This window comes from Hipposideros armiger, unplaced genomic scaffold (assembly GCF_001890085.2).
Source record: "Hipposideros armiger isolate ML-2016 unplaced genomic scaffold, ASM189008v1 scaffold_405, whole genome shotgun sequence".
Lineage (NCBI taxonomy): Eukaryota > Metazoa > Chordata > Mammalia > Chiroptera > Hipposideridae > Hipposideros > Hipposideros armiger.
This window is the reverse complement of record NW_017731755.1, coordinates 1,725,374-1,734,069: the sequence shown is the minus strand read 5'-3', so window position 1 is coordinate 1,734,069 and position 8,696 is coordinate 1,725,374.

The following is an 8,696-nucleotide window of genomic DNA, read 5'->3' as shown; positions in this document are numbered from 1 at the left end:
CTCAGCTCAGGCCGGACTTGAACCGCTGTTGCTCAGAGAGATTTCATTCTTCTTTATGGCCGAGTAATACTCCATTGTAGAAATATACCACAGTTTCTTTATCTAGTCATCTATCGATGAGCATTTTGGTTGTTTCCATGTCTTGGGTATTGTGAATAATGCTGCAATAAACAAGTGGTGCATATATTTTTTTGAATTAATGTTTTGGATTTCTTTGTATAGATACCCAGGATTCATAATTTTAAATGTCAATTGTTTTACATAATCAATGCAATTCCAATAAAAGACCCAACAGGCTTGTTTTATTTTGTTTTGTTTTATTTCTGGTGAAATATGGCAAGTGGTTCTAAAATTTATACAACAAGATAAAAGGCTAACAATATCCAAAACAATCTTAATGAAGAACCAGGTGAGAGGAGACTTAATAGAATGAAGAGTTATTCTAAAGCAGCAGAAATAAGATAGAATGAGTTTGGGTGCAAAGATGGTCAGAAATGGAACAGAACAGAGAGCCCAGAGATAGCCTCATCCACTATGAGCCCGGTTTACGATGAATGACCATCATCCTAGTTTTCTCAAAAGAGTCTCTTTATGTCTCTTGTCCTACTGCAATTATTAGCAATGCCCTCTTGTATTCTCAGAATGTAATCAGTTTGAATAATAAATCCTATGGTCATCATATTTTTGAAAAATGTGGCACTTCAAAATTGGGAGTGAAGGGAGAAAATTTTCAATAAATCATTCTGGGACATTTGAGAAACCATATAGAAAAAAGTTAAAGTTGATCTCTGCCTTAAACCTAAACAAAAATTAATACCAGGTGGAAGGTAGACTTAACTGTGAAACCAAAACAAAAAAGCTTTTAGAAGATAATATAAGAATATATCTTCATGAGCTTGTGGATAGAATGTTTTATTAACAACACACACACACACACACACACACACACACACACACTTTTTCTTGTTATATTTATTCCTAAGCATTTGGACATTTTTTATGTAAATAAGACCACATGAAAATTAAGAATTCCAGTTCTGCAAAACAAGCCACTGAGAGAGTGAAAAGGCAAGCCTCCAGAAAGTTAATGTAAGCCAACACCTCAAGGACGGGTAACATCTAAGTAAGGGTCTGAAGAATGTCCCCAAAGGCAGGATTCCAATTCTAAAGCTTTTCCCACTTTGTTGTCTCTCAGATTACAGATACACACACACACACACACACACACACACACACACACACGAGCATACAAAGTCAGACAATTAAGTTCGCGAACTCATCCTAGAAAAAGTGCTACATACTTCATTGCTGAATATCACTAGGGTCACCTTCCAAGTACTCCCCTTGGGAAGCTATGCATTGATGCCAGCACATAGTTCACCCTTCAAAGCAGTTTTGGAACTCTTTTTCTGGAATGGCCATCAGAGCTGTTGTCGTATTACCCTTGATGTCCTGAATGTCATCAAAATATCTTCCTTTCAATATTTCCTTTATCTTTGGGTAGAGAAAAAAGTCATTGGGGGCCAGATCAGGTGAGTAGGGAGGTTGTTCCAATACAGTTATTTGTTTACTGGCTACAAACTCCCTCACAGACGGCGCCGTGTGAGCTGGTGCATTGTTGTGAGCCATGAATTATTGGCAAAAAGTCCTGGTTGTTTTCGTCTTTTTCACGCAGTGTTTTCAGCACTTCCAAATAGTAAACTTGGTTAACTGTTTGTCCAATTGGTACAAATTCATAATGAATAATCCCTGTGATATCAAAAAGGATTAGCAACATCGTTCTGACTCTTGATTTAGACTGACGCAAGTTTTTTGGTCATGGAGAATTGGCTGACTTCTAGTGTGCACTTTGACGCTTTGTTTCAGGGTCATATTGGTACACCCATGTTTCATCACCTGTGATAACATGGCCCAAAACATTGTCTTGCCTCTCCAAAAGGTCTTGGCAAATTTCAACTCTTTGCTTTTGTTCATTGGTGAGCTCCTTCAGGACCATTTTTGCACACACCTTTCCCATGCCAAGATTTTCAGTTAACATTTTCCTAACTGTTTCTCTGTCAATGTTTACTTGGTCTGCTATACTTCTCACAGTCAGCTGAAGATTTGATGCACTATTTGATGAATTTTTGCAATGTTTTTGTCAGTTCTGCTCGTTACTGGCCACCCTGACCTCTCTTCATCAGTGATGTGTTCTCTCCCCTCAGAAAAACGTTTAATCCGTTTGTACACTGCTGTTTTCTTCATGGCATTATCCCCATAAACTGGGACTAACATGTCCCTGATTTCACTTCCACTCTTGCCAAGCGTAACAAGAAATTTAATGTTCATTGCTCTAATTCAAGCTCAGACATTCTTGCAATGGCACATAAGAACACGCAACAACAATAATGAACGCCACTCAGCAAGATACCGCCACACATCAACACGAACACAGCTGCGAGGCACTGATATATGAAGGTTATGAAACCTTACCGAGCTGTTTGTACAGTGCTGCCAATGTAAGCGCACAGTGGCACGTTCGTGAACATAGTTGCCAGACCTTGTTTATATATTAAAAGCAGCCAGACTTTGTGAAGTCACAGTTTGGGAGAAATGGCTTCCAAATATCTGTAGTTTTTATATACCAAAAACACTACCTTAGATAACCCAAGGAAAGTAACAGCCCATCTTGAGGAGGGAAAGAAGGGGAATCTAGTTGGGTATTACAAAGTCAGGAGTGCTTTTAAAACCACCAAAATTAAGTCAAATGTGTCATGTGATTTCTGCATTGGTCTGTTTCTTTTAACAGATTACTGCCATGTTTTTGTCATCCCAAATTCTTCCTTATTCAGAAATAAACCATAACATTGTAATTTAGAACGCTATCTGACCACAGCTATTCTTCCAGCTTAAGGCAGGGATAGACTCACTGCAGCTTAATGAGGAATGACACTGGGCCAGCCCTGCATCCATACATGACATTTGTATTAACACTAACCTCATGAAGTAAGTGTTGTTGTCTTCATTCTGTAGATGATAAAAAGTAAACTGCCTAGGATCTCAGAGAAAAATGGGAACGCTTATCTCAAAGATCTGCAGAAATCATCCTGATTCATCATGAGCTGAAGTCCCTGAATTTCACCATTGAGTCTCATCTAGAGGAATGAGAAATGCTTTCTAAACTATTAGATTCTTGTCTTTCAATATTAATGTAATGCTTTTACCCTCAGCTGTGAATCTCAGCCAGTTAAAGCAAAATCATCAATAATTTTACAATCTCAAATAAACTTGCTTTTGAAAAGGCAGAATATAACCAGCAAGTGCTTGGAAAAAGGAGGTAATGGAGCTGCTGTGAGTTGCCAGCGACGGCGTAGGCTGCAGCCTCTGCTGCAGTGGGCTGCCAAAAGCTACCGTGAGTTGCCGGCAGCCAGCGTGAGCAGCAGGTGTGAGCTGCCGGAAGCAGGTGTGAGCTGCCAAGAGCTGCCATGAGTGGCTGTCCAGTGGCCGGCGACCCATCTGCCTCACCTGGGAAGAGCGCAATGATAATACCAACATGGGCTAGTGAAGCGACGTCCTCCACACAGCTAGACTGAAGAACAAAAGGACAGCAACTTCTCTGTTCCCCTTCCCTGATTCCCCAATGCTGTTCCCCTCCCCCAACTCTCCAGTAAAATCTTTAAAAAAAAAAAGAAAAAGAAAAAGAAAAAAAGACGCAGGCCTCTATTCTGCCAATATGACCCTAATAAACCTTTTTTTCTAAAAAAAAAAAGAAAAGAAAAAGGAGGTAAATGGCATTTCAGTAGAATCTACAGAGTCTTCAAGTTCAGTACCCTGTTCCCCGCCAATGTCACTGTAAAGAGCTGAGATCTCTACAAAAAATTGTACATCTGGTTGGGAGTAAGAAATATAGTAGAGGACAAATTTGTCATTTTAGAAAACAATTCAGGACTAAAGAAGGATCTGTTATATTTCAACCTTGGAGAGGTCGATGGCTCATAAACGTGTACAGATTATAAAGTATAAAAGCATTTCTTCATGTAAAATCTCAGGGTTCTAGTTACATATACAGAATTGCAACAGCAGACACTTTCTGATCTGAAAAAAAAAATCAATAGCTCCTGTGATAAGGGCCCAACCTACAGGGTGTGGATAGAATGGTGAGGAGTGAATGAATCAGTCCAAAATTACTCTGCCAAAGGATAATTTATAGGGTAAAATCTCATATGCGTCATCGAACAAAGGTGATTTTCTAGTACACGGAAGAGACAATTAAAAAAACAAAGCAAAACAAAAGAAAACCAATGCATAGCAAGAACAAGAGGATGTTATTGAAAGAGGTTTCAGAGTTCTTGCACCAGCCTTTCTCTCATTTGTAAATCTGGTAAGATTGCTTTCACATGACATAACTTTTTTAGAAGATGAGGACTTAGGTGCTTTTAAACTCATTAATTTCTTACTATACTTTATGTCCTACATTACTTGCTGAACTGATTTTCAAAAGTTAATGTTTTTTATTTTTTATTTATTTATTTTTTTTTAGCTGAGCCATCCTGCCACCTGTTGGCAGCTCAGCGGCTGCTCAGCTCGGGCTGACTCGAACCGCTGTTGCTCAGAGCTCAAACTCTTGAGCGAGCTCTTAACCAACTGAGCCACTCAGCCGGCCCTAAAAGTTAATGTTTTTTAATCATGAAGTTTTTTAGTTAAAATATATTAACTCCAGAAATGTTGTTACTCTAGAATGAGTAAGGGTCTTCATATGCAAGGTTCTCAGTGTTCCACTGAACCATGAAAATAGCATGAAATATCTCTCAAGATTGTTCAAATAAATTCTCTCTGTTCTGGTTTTAAATTCATTCATTTGTTTAATTAACATTCCTTCACCATACGTTATGGGCTAAGCTCTGTACTAAGCCCTAAGGATGCAACGATGACCCAAACAAGGTCTCTGCTCTCAGTTAGTTTATGTCTAGTATATAAAACAGCTCTGCAATAATTAATTTGGTTAACTGACCTACTGGTTAGCAATGGTATCAATTTGGTAGCTGGCACATTAACCCTCTGTCTTTGCTCATATCCTTCCCTTTGCTGTAATGCAAGGGGTTATTTTCAATATCGAGTGCCAACATTCTGGGAAGTTTCATCTTTTACATTACTTAGTAAATTGGCACTCTGGGTGATTAGCTCGTCTTTACTTATCGTTATCAGTGCATACTTGCTGATATCTGCTTCCCCTGGGTGTACTGATGAAACAGAGTTGTGAATCCCCAAGGCACAGCTAATCCAGGAACAGGTAGGGACTCCCCTGCAAAGGGAAGAGTATGTGCAAAGACACAGGGTTAAGAACCCCTGGTGTGATTGGAAATTAATCAGTACAGAGAAGAGCAAGCAGGATGAGGCTAGGGAGTAAAGAGGCAGGGTCATGTGGAACACTGAAGGCAAGCTGGACCTGGGGTTTTTATCTTAAGTGCAACTACTCCATTCATCCTATAATATTATGTCCCATACACTGTTTTAGGTACTGAACATAAAACATTTGAAACACTAAGTAGAAAAGCCATGACCTCATGGCTATTGAGGTGTTTTAAAGCAGACAGTGACATGAATTAATTTACATGAAAGGTATTTACTCTGCCTGTCAGGTGAGGACAGATTAGAGGGTAGCCAGGAATGGAAATTTAAGAATTACTTTGGGTTATTCCAGTAGTGAGAGATGAGAGTGGCTTCAACCAGGGGCTACTGATGGTGGGTATTAAAAAATGGACCTAAGAAGTACTTACGAGCAGAGCTTGGCAGTAGGTAAGTTGTGGAAGCTGAAAGAAAATAAATTATCGAGATTTTCTTCCAGGTGTCTAGCAACTGGATGAATGAACTTGGTACTACTAAGCTGGGAAGACTGGGGGAAGAGCAGGTCTGGTTAGAAAGTTGGGAATTTAATCATGAACATTGCGTCTTCCAGAAGGAAACACCATGCAGGCAGTCGAGCGTACGGATGTAGAGCTCAGAAGAGAGGTCTGGGAGGAGTTATAAATTTGGTCATGTAAGCCACAAGAGTGGAATGGATTGTTGGTGTGAGCAGATGAAAAGGAGAGGGCCTAGAGGAGAACCCAGAGGTACCTGACTACAGGGCCAGCTGGTAAATGAGGAATGATAAAGAAGGCCAAAGAGAGGAGCCTGCGAGATGGGAAGAACCAGGAAAGGGAGTGGTCAGTGGACCCATTCAAGGAAGTGTTTCAAGGAGAAGAAAGTGTATAAACTGCCTCAAATTCTAAAGAGAGGTCAAGTGAGGTGAAGACTGAACTGTTCTTTTGTGTTAACAAGATGGAGGTCATTGGGGACCTTAGCAAGAGAATATATACAGAGCGTGACAGTGGAAGCCAAGTGAAAGTGGTTCAAAGAACACACAGCACAACTTCTGGCTGCAAGATTGTGGCAATAAAATAGCATAGATTTTTTTTCCTTATTAATCAAACTTATTGAGGCATAGTTTACATATAATCACCCATTTTAAGCATAAAGGAATTTTGACAAATGTATATACCATGAAACCACCATCCCAATCAAAATATAGAACACTTCTGTCATCCCAGTAATCCACTGATTTTTTTTAACTGTCACCATAGATTACTTTTGTCTGTTCTACAATTTTATATAAATGGAATCATACAATATGTGTTTTTTGTGTTTGACTTTTTTCTCTTAGCATGTTTTTGAGATTCATGCATGTTGTTACTTGTATAAATCTATTCCTTCTTAATGCCAAGTAGTATTTCATTGTATAGATATACTACAGTTTAATTACCCACTCATCTTTTTTTTTTAATATATATATATATATTTTTAAAGATTTTTATTGGGTAATTGGGGGGGATGGGAACAGTGATGGGGAATTGGGGGAAGGGGAACAGACAAGTTGCTGTCGTTTTGTTCTTCAATCTAGTTGTGGAGGACGCTGCTTCACTGGCCCAAGTTGGCATCATCATTGCGCTCTTCCCTGGTGAGGCAGATCAGTCGCCGGCTTCTGGACGGCCGCTCACTGCGGCTGCTGGCCGCTGCTGCTGGCTGCTCACGCTGGCTGCTGGCTACATATGGTAGCCCATGGCAACCCACTGCCACAGGGACTGCAGCCCACGCCGTCGCCGGCGACTCATGGCAGCCCAGCTCCAGGTTGAGCTGTTGTTCAGCATCTTAGCTGTAGAGGGCAGTGTCACTGTCCCTCATATGTGGGATCCGAACCGGGGCCCTCTGGTGTCCCAAGCGAGTTCTTAACCATCGTGCCACTCGGCCGCCCCCCACTCATCTTTTAACAGACATAATTAAGTGGGATCTATGTCATGAAGGCAAGAACAATTCAGCATTATTACATGTGATAGAGAGAACTATACTTACAGTAATTAAAGCAGTGTGGCTCTGGCTCTCAGAAATAGACAAATAAGTCAATAGAATAAAACAGGGTGTTGAATAATTAAATTTGTGAGAATATGTGGGAGTTTGTTGTACAATTAATGTGATACCTTAAATCAGGGAAAAGCATGGACTAAACGAGTATTGGGACAATTGGCTGTCTTTTTGGGGAAAAAATATGTCTCTACTTCATACCCTTAACAAATTTCAGATAGATTGAAGGCCTAAACTTTAAAAAATCAAAGGTATCAAAGTATTGGGATAAAACGTCAGAGAACATATTTAAAATCCTTGAATGAGAAGACTTCTTAAGACAAAAGATCCAGAAGCCATAAAGTAGAAATTTCAGATTTGGTTCCATAATTTTTTCTACCAGTAGAAAATATTTACAACATACATTACATAACAAACGCATAATTTCCCTAAGACGTGTACCATGAGAGACAGTCACTGTGTCCAGGTATCAGGGAGCAGGTGGGTGACTACTGGGAGCCTTTGCCTCTGTGGCCCTGTGATTCTACAGGGACTAGGAAGCTCCAAGACCAGGACCCAGAGGGAAAGTCCTCTGTCCACCCACCCATTCAACAGGTGGAAAACCTGCACCAAAGTATGTGCCTCTCATTGCCCCAGATGCTAAAGGTCAAAAGATAAATAAGTAAAATGATTCTTCCGGAAGGTGGCTGTCTATCTGGGAAGACCAGTACCACAAACAAATTAGCACAATAAAGTATGAGAGGTGCAGAACAGAGTCATAGCATTGTGTAAGGGAGAAGTGACTAATTTTGCCTACAGGGTGGGAGCAGTGGATTAATTCAGGAACTGGGTGACTAATTCACACATAACCAGTCAGTTCTTTTTATTGCTTTTTGATTTTTGTTTTGTTTAGTCATTGCAACCATCAATTTTCTTAACTATGTATCACTTTTAATTGACTATCACTATACAGAACTTATAAAACTCTTTAAAAATGTCTATATTTTGATAAATGACATTTGCTAAGAATTAGATAGTTTTTTTATATAGTACTCTCGGTACTTTTAAATAGTACGGCTCAAAATGTTTCACAAAATGAACACACTTATGTATTCAGTACCCAGATCAAGAAAAAGAATTCTCCCTGCACTCTAAAAGTCATGAACCCCTGCCAGGGTAACCGCTCCCCTACTTTCTAAAGACCTTAGAGAAGTTTTATCTATATACTATCAGAATTAATGTTACAGCTTGTGGATACATACAGAGGGTGACAAAAAAATGTATACACATTTTAAGAAAGGAAAAAACTATTTAAACTGTAATTCTCAATATATACCGATAAC